The 15,831-nt window shown below is 45.4% G+C and overlaps 1 pseudogene; it reads right to left on the bottom strand.

Annotated features, from left to right (window-relative positions):
• Positions 1–7,405: 7,405 nt before the first annotated feature.
• Positions 7,406–8,642, bottom strand: LOC129558093 (olfactory receptor 1I1-like; annotated as a pseudogene).
• Positions 8,643–15,831: the final 7,189 nt, after the last annotated feature.

The raw sequence follows: 15,831 nt of genomic DNA, 5'->3' as shown, positions 1-15,831 counted from the left end.
TAAAAGTCTGCAGTTCATGGACCAAATTTCATGCTACTGTTGATAATCTTGTTTGGTAATTAAGACTTTCAAACCTAGTGTTTGTGAGGGAAGACTTAGTGATGTGACCATAGGATTAATAGGTCCAGTGATTTGTAATTTTAGGAAGCTCACACTAGATTTTAGACAGGATTTTCTGGGTTGCAAATTAATTAGGGATTAGATAGTTGATACAGAAGGTGGAAACTTCTTCCTGATTTCCTCTTTTTGAGATGTCAGTTCAGTTGCTCAGTTGTGTCCAACTCTTTGTGACCCCGTGGACTGCAGCACTCCAGGCTTCCCTGTCTATCACCAACTCCTGGAGCTTACTCAACTCATGTCCACTGAGTTGGTGATGCCATCCAACCATCTAATCCTCTATCATCCCCTTCTCCTCCCGTTTTGAGATGTAGTTGAGATATTTGTAGTTACTATATTTGGGAACACCTGTTGCAGGTAGAGCTTCCCAGGTGGCCCTGGTGGTTAAGAACCTGGCAGCACAGTTGCAAGGTAGCCAGCCATATTAAGATAGGCAACTATGTTAGAGGGGCAGGGTTGAGGAGGAGTGCCAGCCACTGAAACCCAAACAGCAGATGCATTTCTGCAATATTTTTTTGCTTTCTTTAAAACAAGCAAACAAAATCTCTACTCCATGCTACAGTTTATCACTGTAATTTGGGGGAGCAGAATACACAGAAGGATAATAGTAGTTGAAATTCTCTGCATTAATTTGATGAGTTCAATACATTTTTCAATGCAATGGGGAAATAGTACTATTTTTAATAAAACTTTTTATTTATTTTGTATTGAAGTATAGCTGATTAACAATGTTGTGATACAGGTGGACAGCAAAATGACTCAGCCATACATATACTTGTATCCATTCTCCCCCCAATTCCCCTCTCATCCAGGCTGCCATATAATGCTGAGCAGAGTTCCATGTGCTATATAGTAGGTTCTTATTGGTTATCCATTTAAAATATAGTAGCGTGTACTTAAATATAGCAGTGTGTCCATCCCAAACTCCCTAACTATTCCTTACCCCCATCCATCCCCCCTGGCAAACGTAAGTTCGTTCTCTGAGTCTCTTTCTGTTTTGTAAGTTCATTTGTATCATTTCTTTTTAGAGTCCACATGTAAGGGATGTCATACAATATTTCTCCTTCTTTGTCTGACTTATTCACTCAACCTCTAGGTCCATCCATGTTGCTGCAAGTGCCATTATTGCATTCTTTATTTCAAATTTATTTTTAAATTGGAGGAAAATTGCTTTACAATGTTGTGTTGGTTTCTGCCATATGATTTCACCCTTTTTAATGGCTGAGTCATATTACATGGTTCTTGGGCTTCTCTGGTGGCTCAGATGGTAAAGAACCTGCCTGCAATGTGAGAGACATGTCAATCCCTGGGTCAGAGGATCATCTCTGGAGACGGGCATGGCAAACCACTCCAGCATTCTTGCCTGGAGAATTCCATGGACAGAAGAGCCTGGAAGGCTACTGTCCATGGAGTTGCAGAGTCAGACAAGACTGAGCAACTTTCACTTTCATACTTTCATATATGTTCAGTTCAGTTCAGTTGAGTTGCTCAGTGCTGTCTGACTCTTTGCGACCCCATGAACCGCAGCACGCCAGGCCTCCCTGTCCACCACCAACTCCCGGAGCTTGCTTAAACTCAGGTCCATTGAGTCAGTGATGCCATCTCACCATCTCATCCTCTCTCATCCTCTTCTCCTCCTGCCTTCAATCTTTCCCAACATCAGGGTCTTTTCAAATGAGTCAGCACTTTTCATCAGGTGGCCAAAGTATTGGAGTTTTAGCTTCAACATCAGTCCTTCCAGTGAACACCCGGGACTGATTTTCTTTAGGATGGACTGGTTAGATCTCCTTGCAGCCCAAGGGTTCATATCTGTACTACACCTTTAAAAGGTACTATGTTTTGTTACATGTAGAATGATGGAAATTCGAGTCTCAGTGTCTATAAATGAAGTTTCCTGGGTGCTCGGCCCAGCCCTTTTCTTGCCCTTTGCCTTCCTCGTTGTAGCATCAGAGCTGATTCATGGTGAGAGAGGCCTTACAGTCCATAAAGCTGATATTCACTTACCCTTTGCCCTTTACAGAAAGAGCTTGCCCATCACTAACACATGGTAGGACTCGTAACAGGTCTGTTCTGAAGCACCCGCCCTTCTGTATTCCTGCTTAGCCCCCTGCGTTCAGTCCCCCGGTGAGGTCTGACCACAGCGCCCTGCACACTTCCTCTGTCTTCACTGTGGGCTAAGGACACGCCGGTCTCCATGATTTCTCTGAACAACCCAGGCTCTGTCCCACCACGGGAAGGCTGCACATGCTGTTCCCTTCCGGAGGAGCCAGGATCTGTTTCCCCAAAGCAGGTTTAATCCATTTTGTGACATTCCACCGGAGAAGGCAATGGCAAGCCACTCCAGTACTCTTGCCTAGAAAATCCCAAGGACGGAGGAGCCTGGTGGGCTGCAGTCCATGGGGTCGCTACGAGTCAGACATGACTGAGCGACTTCACTTTCACTTTTCACTTTCACACATTGGAGAAGGAAATGGCAACCCACTCCAGTGTTCTTGCCTGGAGAATCCCAGGGACGGGGGAGCCTGGTGGGCTGCCGTCTATGGGGTCGCACAGAGTCGGACACGACTGGAGCGACTTAGCAGCAGCAGCAGTGACATTCCACTATTGCCACCTGCTGGCCACTTCCTCAAACTGTAGTTGTAGTGCTTTTAAAGCCTTTGGCTAGAACCTCTCCACGACCCTGTCTAGGGCAGGGAAAAATGGAAAATGCCTGTGGAAAAAATGCCCCAGATTTGGATCTCTCATGTCCCTGAAGACACATTTAGGGCCCAGATCTCCACAGCTGTTCTCTACCCCCATCTATTCCAGTGATCCTCAAATTTTAAGGCTCGTATAACTCCCCTAAATGAGGACTTAAATGGTCTGATATGGTGTCTGAGTCTTCATTTCTGTCAAGCTTCTCATAATAATGATGACTCTGATTCATGGGCCACTGAGTATCAGGCTTTCCTTTTTCTATAGAAAAGAGGTCAGTTAAATGGGAAGGAAATCTAAAAAAAAGGGGATAAATGTGTATGTACAGCTGGTTCACTTTGCTGTACAGCAGAAACTAATGAAACATTGTAAAGCAACTCTACTCTGGTAAAAATTAAAAAAAGAAATTAAAAAAATTAAAAAAAAGAAAAGAAATCAGAAAATCCCCCTGTAAAGGACCAGATAGTAAATATTTTAGATTTTGCACAGGATACATTGTAGCTTGAAAAGAGTTGTGTGTGTGTGTGTGTGTGTGTGTGCTCAGTCATGTCAGACTCTTTGCGACCCCATGAATTGTAGCCCACCAGCGTCCTCTGCAAGGATATCCAACCAGTCCATCCTAAAGGAGATCAGTCCTGGGTGTTCATTGGAGGGACTGATGTTGAAGCTGAAACTCCAGTACTTTGGCCACCTGATGTGAAGAGCTGACTCATTTGAAAAGACCCTGATGCTGGGAAAGATTGAAGGCAGGAGGAGAAGGGGACGACAGAGGATGAGATGGTGAGATGGCATCACCGATTCAATAGACATGGGTTTGGGTGGACTCCGGGAGTTGGTGGTGGACAGGGAGGCCTGGCGTGGTACGGTTCATGGGGTCCCAAGGAGTCTGATACGACTGAGCAACTGAACAGAACTGAGCCTCCTCTGCCCATGGAATTTTCCAGGCAAGAGTACTGAACTGGGTTGCCACTTCCTTTTCCAGGGGATCTTCCTGACCCAGGGATTGAATCTGTGTCTCTTGCATCTCCTACGTTAGCTGGCGAATTCTTTACCACTGTGACACCTGGGAAGCCCCCAGACAGTCATAGATGATGAATTAACTAATGAGTGTTGCTGTTGTTGTTCAGTCATTAAGTTGCTGGTTGTTGCTGTTCAGTCGCTAAGTCACAAAAGTCCAACTCTTTGTGACCCCATGGACTGCAGCATACCAGGTTTCCCTGTCCTTCACCATCTCCCAGAGTTTGCTCAAACTCATGTCCATTGAGTCAGTGATGCCATCCAAATATCTGATCCTCTGTCGCCCCCTTCTCCTTCTGCCCTCAATCTTTCCCAGCATCAGGGTCTCTTCCAATGAGTTGGCTCTTTGCATCAGGTGGCCAAAGTATTGGAGCTTCAACTTCAGCATCAGTCCTTCCAATGAATATTCAGGGTTGATTTCCTTTAAATTTCACTGGTTTGATCTTGCAGTCCAAGAGGCACTCAACAGTCTTCTCTAGCACCATAGTTCAAAAGCATCAATTCTTCGGCCCTCAGCCTTCTTTATGGTCCAATTCTGTTCCCATAAAACTTTATTTATGAGCTCTAAAATTAGAATTTTACATAATTTTAATGTGTCATGAAGTAGTCTTCTTTTAAAAAATCTCTAACCATTTAAAAATGTAAAAACCATTCTTAGCTTGCAGGGCACACAAAAACAGGTTGTTGGCTGAATTTGGCCCACCGACTGCAGTTGGTAAATCCGTGCTTTGAGTACCAAATTCTAGACAATATTGTGTGTTGTTGAGACAGGGGACTGTAGAATGGGTCCTCTGTTTGAACCTTCACTATTGCACTTTTCAAGTTGCACTTTTCAAGTTGCACTTTTCAAGTCTAGTTTCCTCATCTGTAAAATAAGGAGTTATATTTCCTACCTTGTAGGAAAGGTAGGGGTCCCCAACCTCTGGGATCTAATGCCTGATGATCTGATGTGGAGCTGATGTAATAATAATAGAAGTAAAGTGTACAGTGAATGTAAAGGACTTGAATCATCCTGAAACCATCCCGCCAACACCCTGGTCCACAGAAAAACTGTCTTCCCTGAAACTAGTCCCTGGTGCCAAAAATGTTGGGAACTGCTCTTGTAGGCTTTTTGTTTAAAATTTAATGAGATAGTATATTTAAAGGGATGATCCCCGTGCTGGGCACATAATAAATCTCAGCTATTGGTATCCTCATTGTCATCGCACTGAGACCAAGAAATTCATGCAATCTGAATCCTTCAGGTTTTCTCCAATTGTAGCACAGACTCCCTTAAACAGAACACAGGGTAGGTCCTTAACCAGAACACAGGGTAGTCAGCACTTGAGAGGATATATCTGGGCATGGTCTTTGCATGATGCCAGCCCTTCCTAAACTAACTGTACTAGTTTGCTAGGGCTTCATAGCAAAGTATCACATACTGTGCGGCTTAAACAACTGAAGTGTACCTTCTAGCAGTTCTGAAGGCCAGAAGTCCAACATCAAAGTTGTCAGCAGGGTTTATTTCTTCTGGAGATGGTGATGGCAAGTCTGTTCCATGCCTCTCTCTTGGCTTCCGGTGGTTTCCTGAAATCTCTGGCATTCCTTGGCTGGTAGAAGCATCATCTCCATCTTCACATGGCCTTCTCCCTGGAGAAATTGGTCTGTGTCCAATTTCTCCCTTTTAATAGGGGTGCCAGTCACAGTGGATTAGGACCCTAAGACCTCATTAGAACTAGTTACCTTGGAAAAGACCCTATTTTCAGGAAAGGTCACCTTCTGAGGTGCTGGGGGTTAGACTGAGACATTAGACTGTGACATATCTTTTTGGAGGACACAACTCACCCCCTAACTCGACCTCTCTGTGCATCCCAGCTCACTGCATCCACTTGTTGCTGACAGCACCTATAGAATCATATAGGGTTTGGAGTCAGGTGATGGAATCACAGGAAACACACGGACTCTGGAGCTCATCCAGGGCCAGTGTCCTCCCACTGTGGTCTGTGCACTGCCTGCTTCAGGACCACTGGACAGCCTGTTAAGAAGCCAGATTCCAGGATCCAGTATCAGGTTGCTGAATCACAATCCCTATGATCCAAAGGGTAGCATCTCCTATGTCCCAATCTGGGGGACACGAGAGGCCTGTTTGAGACTGTGATCCTCATGCACGGTCAAGCTGCTAGGTTCCCTGTGAGACTGAGAGTGGTGGTCGCTGAGTTGGACAGCAAGTCTGCTCATTCCAACAGGTGTTGTCAAAGTCCTCCCCCAAGTCACTTATGAAGCACAGAGATATGATGCACGTGGCGAATACACACTGTTTTATCAGCATTAACCTGAGAGGAGCTGGTCTTTCATCCCCCTGGGACTATCCACGTAGCCGTCCTATAAACCTCAGAGAATTTCAGGCTACTTCAGGGTCTTCTATGCTACTCTGGTCTTCATGGAAGAAGATAAAACCTGGCAAAAATAGGATGGTGAAGAATCTGCCTGCATTGTAAGAGACCCGGGTTCGATCCCTGGGTCGGGGAGATCCCCTGGAGAAGGGGATGGCAACCCATTCCAGTATTCTTGCCTGGAGAATCCCATGGACTGAGGAGCCTGACAGGCTACAGTCTGTGGGGTCACAAAGAGTCAGACATGACTGAGCGGCTGATACTTTCACTTCACTTTCTTTCACTTTCGCTTCCCATAGCACTATATTTCTCTCTTATGATTCATTTACCAAGTTGATGTGTGGTGATTTATTGACATATCTCTATTCCCACCAGATTCTGAATGTTTTGAGAGCAGCAATGGATATATTCCTGTGTCCCGTGCACTGAAAAGTGGCCACAGAACATTGGTAGGTGCTGAACAGCTATTCTGCCCTAGGACTGAGGGGCTACTTTATGGACCACTAGGTCCCCTCTGGGACAGAGACTTGTCATTTCTGAATGAACACCTAGTGAGCTAATCGCAACAGATGCTCTCACATTCCTCCCCCAAGTTATTAGGAAACATGGCGATATGTCTGACTAATGTACATTTTCTTTATCAATATTAAAATTGAATGTAGCTAATCTTTCCTTCAATAAGGATTATCCATGTAGCAATCCTATAAGCTCAATACCTCAGAGAGTTTAAGGCTACTTCAAAGCTTCCTCTATGCTGACCTTGAGGGTAAGATAAATCATGGAGAAAAACCCTTATCTTTCCCATTCTGTATCACTCACTTCATCATCTCTTATGACACAATCACCATGTTGCTCTGTGATGGTTTACTGACACGTCTCCATCCCCCACCAGATTCTGAATGCCTTGAGAGCAGAGATGGGATGTATTCCTGTATCTCAGGCACTGAACAGTGGTCCTGGAATATAGTGAAAGTGAAAGTGGCTCAGTCGTGTCAGATTCTTTGCGACCCCATGGACTGTAGGCCACAAGGCTCCTCTGTCCATGGGATTCTCCAGGCAAGAATACTAGAGTGGGTAGCCACTCCCTTCTCCAGGGAATCATTCGGACTCAGAGATCAAACCTGGGTCTCCTGCATTGCAGGCAGACCTTCTGAACCACCAGGGAAGCCCAAGGAACATGGTAGATACTAAGAAACTATTCTGCCCTAAGACTGAGATGGGACTACTTTGCTGACCAGTTTCCTCAGAGCTGTCTTCATGTCCTTATTCCTTAAGTGAGTGAAGTCACTCAGTCGTATCTGACTCTTTGCGACCCTGTGGACTATAACCCACCAGGCTCTTCTGTCCATGGGATTCTCCAGGCAAGAATACTGGAGTGGGTTGCCATTTCCTTCTCCAGGGGATCTTCCCGACCCAGGGATCGAACCCAGGTCTCCTGCATTGCAGGCAGATGCTTTAACCTCTAAGCCCTTGTTCCTTAGGGTGTAGATAAAGGGGTTCAGCATGGGGATGACCACCCCACACATCAAGCAGCTGCCTTGTCCTTCTGCGAGGAGGCTGGAGATGCTGACTGCAGGTACACAGCAAAGATGGTGCCATAGAATAGTGTCACCACAGTAAGGTGTGAGCCACAGTGGAGAAGGCTTTCCATTTGCCCTAAGCAGAAGCGATCTTGAAGAACGCCCAGAAAATGCAGATTTAAGAGAGGAGGATGCATGTGAGAGGGCTGATGCCCATGACAATGCCGAAAGCAAAGATCAGCTCGTTGGTGTGTGTGTCTGAGCAGGAGAGCTTCAGCAGGGGCATGAGGTCACAGAAGAAGTGGGGGATTTCAGAGCCAGCGCAGAAGGTCAGCTGAGCCATGAGGCAGGTGTGGACAATGGACTGGAGGTTGGTGATCAGCCACGACCCCACCACCAGCAGCCCACATAAACGGGGACTCATGATGGCCAAGTAGCGCAGAGGGTAGACAATGGCCACGAACCGGTCAATGGCCATCACAGCCAGGAGGAAGCTGTCCATGGTCCCAAACAGGTGGAAGGCATACATCTGGGCAAGGCAGCCTGCAAAGGGGATGGCTTTGCTCTGTGTCCAGAGGTTCACCAGCATCTTGGGGACGGTGGTGGAAGAGAAGAAGATGTCCACCAGGGACAGGTTACAGAGGAAGAAGTACATGGGCGTGTGGAGGTGTGAGTCTGTGATGATGGCCAGGATGATGAGCAGGTTTCCAAAGAGGGTGACCAGGTACATGGGCAGGAACAGCCCAAAGAGGAAGATCTGATGCTCTGGCCTTTCTGAGAGTCCCAGGAGGAGGAATTCTGAGACTGCTGTTTGGTTTTCTAGCTCTGTGGACAGCCCATGTCTGCTAGGAGAGAAACAAAGGCAATAAAGCTGGGAGTCAGAGGTGGAATTCTAGTCTCAGCTCCCTACAGACCTGTACATTCTGTGAAAACTCATGGAATTCTTATAGCTCCCTTCCATGGAATTTTGTTTTCCCAATCAAAGCCATCCATGTTTGAGACAGTCTCAAAGATCTAAATAAGTTGTTTTGAGACAACCTGTCTGAAGGTATATTGTTTTTGAGGCAGTTTTCTCCAGGGTATATTGTTCATAAACACCATTGTTTTTCTTCAGTGAAGCAAAGTTTCACAGAAAACAAAATTGGGAGAAATCAAATCCACATATGATTATCTTCTGTTCTTCTCTCTCTTCTTTCCCCCTCATCTTTCTTTCCTTTCCTCCCTCCCTTTCTTTCTTCCATCAATAAGACATAATCTTAGCATCAGTTTTGGGTTCATGACTTTTGGTATAAGATGAATACTCTTCTGCTCTTCCAATGAAACTCAAGTTTGTTAGGGGCATTTTGTGATCTATTAATACTACTGTGTGATCACTAAATCCTAAAGGAAATCAGCCCTGAGTATTCATTAGAAGGACTGACGCTGAAGTTGAGCTCCAATACTTTGGCCATCTGAGGCGAAGAGCCGACTCATTGGAAGAGACCCTGATGCTGGGAAAGATTGAAGATAGGAGGAGAAGCGTATGACAGAGGGTGAGATGGGCAGATGGCATCACTGACTTGATGGACACGAGTTTGAGCAAGCTCCGGGAAATGGTGAAGGACAGGGAAGTCTGGTGTGCTGCAGTCCTTGGGGTCACAAAGAGTTGGACACGACTGAGCGACTGAACAACAATGTGATCACTAGGTAGACTCCCTCTTTCTTTTCTTTTTTTGCGATGAGGATCAGTGTTGAAAACTCTTGCCAAAGAGTGGGAACATAAATGTGCATGAACATACTTTTCACATTTTAATTTGAATCCAGCAGATAAATTTATTCACTGGGCTTCCTGATGAGGACCAAGAAATGATCCTTGCTAACCAATCTAGGTGCAGAATCCTTTCAGATCTCAGTATATTTTACAATGTTATATGGAAATTGCTCTCAATTACCTTGCTCACAACTAATTTGACAGCAATATATTTTAGTGATTCCTTTTTATTATTAAGACTTTACAAAGCATTCAACTTGATTTTCATAAGCCACGTTTCCCATTTCCTCCCTCCCTCCCTGCCTTCTTCCCTTCCTTCCTTCCTTCCTCTTTTCTCTTGTAGTTTGTGGAATCACATCATATTATTTACACAATACATTTGCAGCAGCCACTATAATCAGCATAATCATGTTTAGGATTATTTAAAATGAGTCAACTCATCTGAGCAGAAATGTTTCAGCAAGCTAGTGATTAGCCTCCAGGCCTCAAGCATTCAGCATACGGTGGCAACAGTTTATTTTCAGCAGCAAAAGAGACTTTGAATGAACCCAGAAAGTCGGTAAAGTGGGAGTTTTAAAGGGAGCTTTCACAGTTACAAAAGACTATCTGGAGCCTTAAAACTAATGGTATTTTGGAAGTACATTTGCTCTCAGCAGTTGCTTTGCAGGACAAGAAATTTTATATTTTTTTATATTCTAGAGCAACTGTCACTGCCCATTAAAAACAGTTTTGCATTAAAATATACACTGTTGTATCTAATCAATCAGCTGTTCCAAAAGTCTATTCAAAATAAAAACTCCCAGCCTGGACTATTCAAAGGTAAGCCGTTTCCATGACAATGAGAAAAGTGTGATTCGATGTCTAACTGACAGAAAGCAGAATGTGCTACATGCTTATTCCTGATTTTAATATGATGACAAGAAAAGTGAGTTTGTAAAATAAAATTCTGACATGAACTGATAGGAAAATATGGATGACAGGAATGAACAGGAGAGAGCAAGGTTTAAAGAAATGCAGACATATAGACATGCTTGATACTATTCCCATTCACTCGTTTCATTTTTTTTTTGTAATTAATTTAATTTTTATTGGAGGCAAATTATTTTACAATATTATATTGGTTGGTTTTGCCATACATTACATGAATTCGCCCCGGGTTTACATAAGTTCCTCCTCCTGAACCCCCCTCCCACCTCCCTCCTCCCTTTATCCTCCCTCTGGGTCATCCCCGCATGCCAGCCCCGAGCATCCTGTAACATGCATCGACCCTGAACTAGTGATTCGTTTCACATATGACACATTCACTCGTTTAAAGTTGAGAATGAGTTTGATCCTAGTTTTGCTTCCCCATCTATTTAGAAAGTCCCCGTTATTATTAGCAGGTCTGTATCGAAAGTCCAGAGAAAACAGATCTTTACTGCATTCATACAAGACCACCAAAGGCTGGTTGCATTTGCCTCTCCAAGTCTCCATTTCCCGGTGGGTAGTGTTTATCCTTCCTTTAAGCTAATGATTTATTGAGAATGTGTTAGGGTCTAGGCACTAAGCTTGTTTCTTATGATACATAGACAATATAGAAAAAAATCAGCATGACATGATTCACCAGGTCCTTGTAAAATGTTAATATCTTTTTGAGAGACATCTCTGGAGGTTAAGAATCTATCTTTCAGTGCAGGGGAAATGGGTTACATGGCTGGTCAGAGAACTAAGACCCTACTCTCCAGAGTGTCCCATCCCAGCCCAGACTGAGCCCCCAGTCCCCTAGGTGGCAGTGATGTACAGTCCAGGCTGAGAACCACTGCCCTAGAGCAACCAAAGACTTCCTGTCAACAAGCAGAGTTGCAAAGATGTGGCCAGGAAGGGACTCAACAGTAGTACATGCAACCGAGAGAAACCTGCATACTAAGTTGCTTCAGTGGTGTCCGACTCTTTGCAACTCCATGGACCATAGCCCTCCAGGCTCCTCTGTCCATGGGATTCTCCTGGCAAGAATACTGGAGTGGGTTGCTATGCCCTCTTCCAGGGGATCTTCCCGACCCAGGGATCAAACTTGTGACTCTTAGTCTCCTGCATTGGCCGGCGGGTTCTTTACCACTAGTGCCACCTGGGGAGCCCTAGACAGACCTGAGCATCACCCCACAGAAACTCAAACCCTTGTAAAGTAACTGTGTCTCTGTTGGAGATCTGTCCAGTTTAACAAGGAGGACCCTGTGCTGTTAACCTTCCTAAAGCCCTCTTTCACCACCTCTTCACCTCCATTGGTCCTGTTCCTAACAGCAGGTATTAGCATTAGCATATTTTCTTTGTTCTTGAAACACCTTGGGGTCACGTATCACCTTCCTTATACAGACTGACCTATATACTAGGTTTACCCATTGTGGTGGTGGTGTTTAGTTACTAAGTTGTATCTGACTCTGTTGCCACCCCATGGACTGTAGCCCACCAGGCTCCTCTGTCCATGGGATTTCCCAGGCAAGAATTACAGGAGTGGGTTGCCATTTCCTTCTCTGGTGCATCTTCCTGACCCAGGGATCAAACCCACATCTCCTGCATTGTCAGGCAAATTCTTTACCACTGAGCCACCAGGGAAGCCCTATGATTACCCACACACTTCAGTAACCCTTAAAACATTTCCAAAGACCAATTGTCTTGGAAAGCAGAGAGATATGAATCTAAAATACTCGTAATTAAAGAGTTTAACCTAGTACTTGTTGACAGCACAGAGTTTAGCTTTGAAATACTACTGCTCATAGTGTGTGAGTGGCCATTCTCTGAAGCAGTGGAGTATGAGAGAGTGAAAAGAAGTCTTAGCTCAAGTGAGAGACCAAACACTTCCAGGCTTGGTGGCCCTCGCCAGCTCCATCTCTCTTCCTCTCTTTGAGTTGTTGCGAAACCCACACGTAAAGAAACGGTAGTACCTGAGAAGGATCAACGCTTTACAGATATTGTCATTAAATGCCTCCGTTGTGTTTCTGTCAGCAATGTGTTCCCAGGCTTTGAAAACTGGGGACCTATCTAGGTAAGAAATGAGTTAACAAAAGGAAACTCCTCTCATTGCTAGAAAAAGACAATATTTTTCAGCTGCGCTAGGTCTTCGTTGCAGCATGGGAGTTTCTCTAGCTGTGATGAGTGGTCTCCAGAAACGTGGACGCCAGAGCGTGTAGGCTCAGTAGTTGTGGCCCTATGACTGTTCCCATGCAGGGTGATCTGTAGGTTCATACCCCTCCCCAGGGTGCTCAGATGCCTGAGTCCATGTCTTTTCACTCATCTGACCTTGATGGAAAGTCCATGAAGACAGGGAGTTTATATTGTTAAGTTCACCAATGAAAGCTCTTAGAATTTAGTAAATAATCAGTTAACATATGTCAGATAAATAAAGGTATCAAACACATCTTGACTGTAAGTCAGGTGCTGTGCTTGGCACAGGGGCTTCAGTCCTTATTAGAATGTCTTCTTGTCAATCATGGGATGATCAATCTTCATTAACCTGGTGTAGTCCCTACCAAGGGCTTCCCTGGTAGCTCAGCTGATAAAGAATCTGCCTGCAGTGCAGGAGACCCCGGTTCGATTCCTGAGTTGGGAAGATCCCCTGGAGAAAGGGTAGGCTACCCACTCCATTATTCTTGGGCTTCACTGGTGGCTCAGATGGCAAAGAATCCACCTGCAGTGTGGGAGACCTGGGTTCGATCCCTAGATTGGGAAGATTGCCTGGAAGAGGGCATGGCAACCCACTCCAGTATTCTTCCCTGGAGAATCCCCAAGGACAGAAGAGCCTGGTGCAGTTCAGTCCAGGGGGTTGCAAAGAGTCAGATATGACTGAGCCACTAAGCACAACACACACAGTCTGTACAAAGCACATCTTGAGTAGGATTAGGGAATCTCTCTTCTACTCTTTTTTTTTTTCCCCCACATCATGCAGCAAGCAGCATCTTGGTTCTCTGACCAAGATGGACCCATGCCCCGTGCACTGGGAGATGGGAGTCTCAATCTCTGGCCACCGGGGAAGTCCTCCCTTCTACTCTTGAATCAAAATGTTGTCCAGGGACTGCCACGGTGGTCCACTGGTTAAGATTTCGCCTTGTAATGAAGAGGGTGAGGGTTCAATCCTTGTTCAGGGAGCTACCATCCCACATGCCTTTGCCCCCAAAACCAAAACATGAAACAAGCAATATTGTAGCAAATTCAGTCAAGACTTGAAAAATCGTCCACATCAAAAAAATTGATGGACTTGAATCTTTGTTGTTGGGGTGAACAGGTCACGACTCCCACTTCTGTTCCACTAGGTAGCCTCTCTATTTCCTGGAATCTCTCTAGTTTTACCTTTCCCCCAACTGGCTTTTTGATTTCTTAAAAATGTTAACTTTTAAAATGTGTTAATACTAACTCTTGGTTAAGAAAGTAGCCATGCAAGGACAAAATGAAATGTCCTTTAATTCAGGTCCCCATTTATCCAGTTCTTAACATGTCCCCTTAATGGATAACCCCTCTAAATGACTTCTTTGTAACTTCCCAGGATCTCTATCTCTACACACACACACACACACACTTCCTACACTTCCTTCTGGGAGTATGAGGGAGAATCTGTCCATGCCTCTCTCTTAGCTTCTGGTTGTTTGCTGGCAACTTCTGGCATTCCTTGGCTTGTGGAAGCATCACCTTGATCTCCACCTTCATCTTCACGTGGCTTTCTCCCTTGGAGGAATGTCTGTGTCCATATTCTACCTTTTTTAAGATAGTAAGTCATGAGGTCATTAGGACCCCCTCCCCCAATGACCTCATTTTAACTTGATGACCTTAGTAAAGACTCAGTGGCAAATTTTATTTTCTTGGGCTCCATAATAACTGTGGATGGTGACTGCAGCCACAAAATTAAAAGACGGTTTCTCCTTGGAAGAAAAGTTGTGACAAACCTGGACAGCATATTAAAAAGCAGAGACATCACTTTGCCAACAGTGTATAGTCAAAGCTATGGCTTTCCCAGGAGTGATGTATGGATGTGACAGTTGGACTGTAAAGAAGGCTGAGTGCTAAAGAACTGAGGCTGTCAAATTGTGGTGCAGGAGAAGACTCTTGAGAGCCCCTTGGACAGCAGGGAGATCAAACCAGTCAATCCGAAAGGAAATCAAGCCATTGGAAGGGCTGATGCTGAAGCTGAAACTCCAATACTTTGGCCACCTGATGTGAAGACCCAATTCACTGGAACAGACCCTGATGCTGGGAAAGACTGAAGGCAGGAGGAGAAGCGGGCAACAGAGGATGAGGTGGTTGGATGGATGGCATCACCAGCACAATGGACATGGGTTTGAACAAATTCTGGAAGACAGAGGACAGGCAAGCCTGGTGTGCTGCAGTCCCTGGGCTCACAAAGACTCAGACATGATGTAGTGACTGAACACAGCCAATGAGGAAGAGGCACTGGGTATGAAGTACCCACATGATTTTGACATATGTGTTTTGTTGCACACAATTCACCACCTAATTCTAACTCTCTGTGTAACCCAGACTGCCCACCTGCTTGTTGTTGATAGCACCTGTAGCACCAGGGTCCAGTCAACCTGCTGAATCGCAATCCAAATGCCATCATCTGCTGTGTCCCAGTCTGGGGGACATGGGAGGCCTGTGGATGACGGTGGTCCTCCTGCAAAGTCAAACCACCAGACTCTATGTAAGACTGAGAATTGTGGCTGCTGCTGCTGCTGCTGCTAAGTCGCTCCAGTCGTGTCCGACTCTGTGCGACCCCATAGACGGCAGCCCACCAGGCTCCCCCGTCCCTGGGATTCTCCAGGCAAGAACACTGGAGTGGGTTGCCATTTCCTTCTCCAAGAGAATTGTGGCTGCTGAATCCAATAGCGAGTCAGCCCATCTCAGCAGATGCTCTCAAAGTCCATCCGCAAGTCATTAGAAAGCGTGGTGATGTAATACACTTGGCTAACACACATTGTCTTTGTCAGTATTAAGACTGAGCACAGCTAATCTTTCCTTCAAAAAGAAACCCTATAAGCTCAATAGCTCAGAGAGTCTAAGGCTACGTCAAAGGCTCCTTTGCTCTGATCTTAAGGGGAAATATACACCTTTCCCTTCCTGTGGGGCTTCATTGCGGAGAAGGCAACGACACCCCACGCCAGTACTCTTGCCTGGAAAATCCTGTGGGTGGAGGAGCCTGGTGGGCTGCAGTCCATGGGGCCGCTAAGAGTTGGACACGACTGAAGTGACTGAGCAGCAGCAGCACTTCGTTCATCTCTGTTGACACAATCACCATGTTGCTCTGTGATGATTTATTGACATGTCTCTATCAGCCACCAGACTGAAAGTTTTGAGGGCAAAAACAGAGTGTATCCTTGTGTCCTAGGCAGAGAACAGT

Source organism: Moschus berezovskii, chromosome 8 (assembly GCF_049115385.1).
Source record: "Moschus berezovskii isolate FMDL1 chromosome 8, NW_MosBer_1.0, whole genome shotgun sequence".
NCBI classification, from domain to species: Eukaryota; Metazoa; Chordata; class Mammalia; order Artiodactyla; family Moschidae; genus Moschus; species Moschus berezovskii.
Note: the sequence above shows the minus strand (reverse complement) of the source record. Positions and strands in the feature narration are given on the sequence as shown.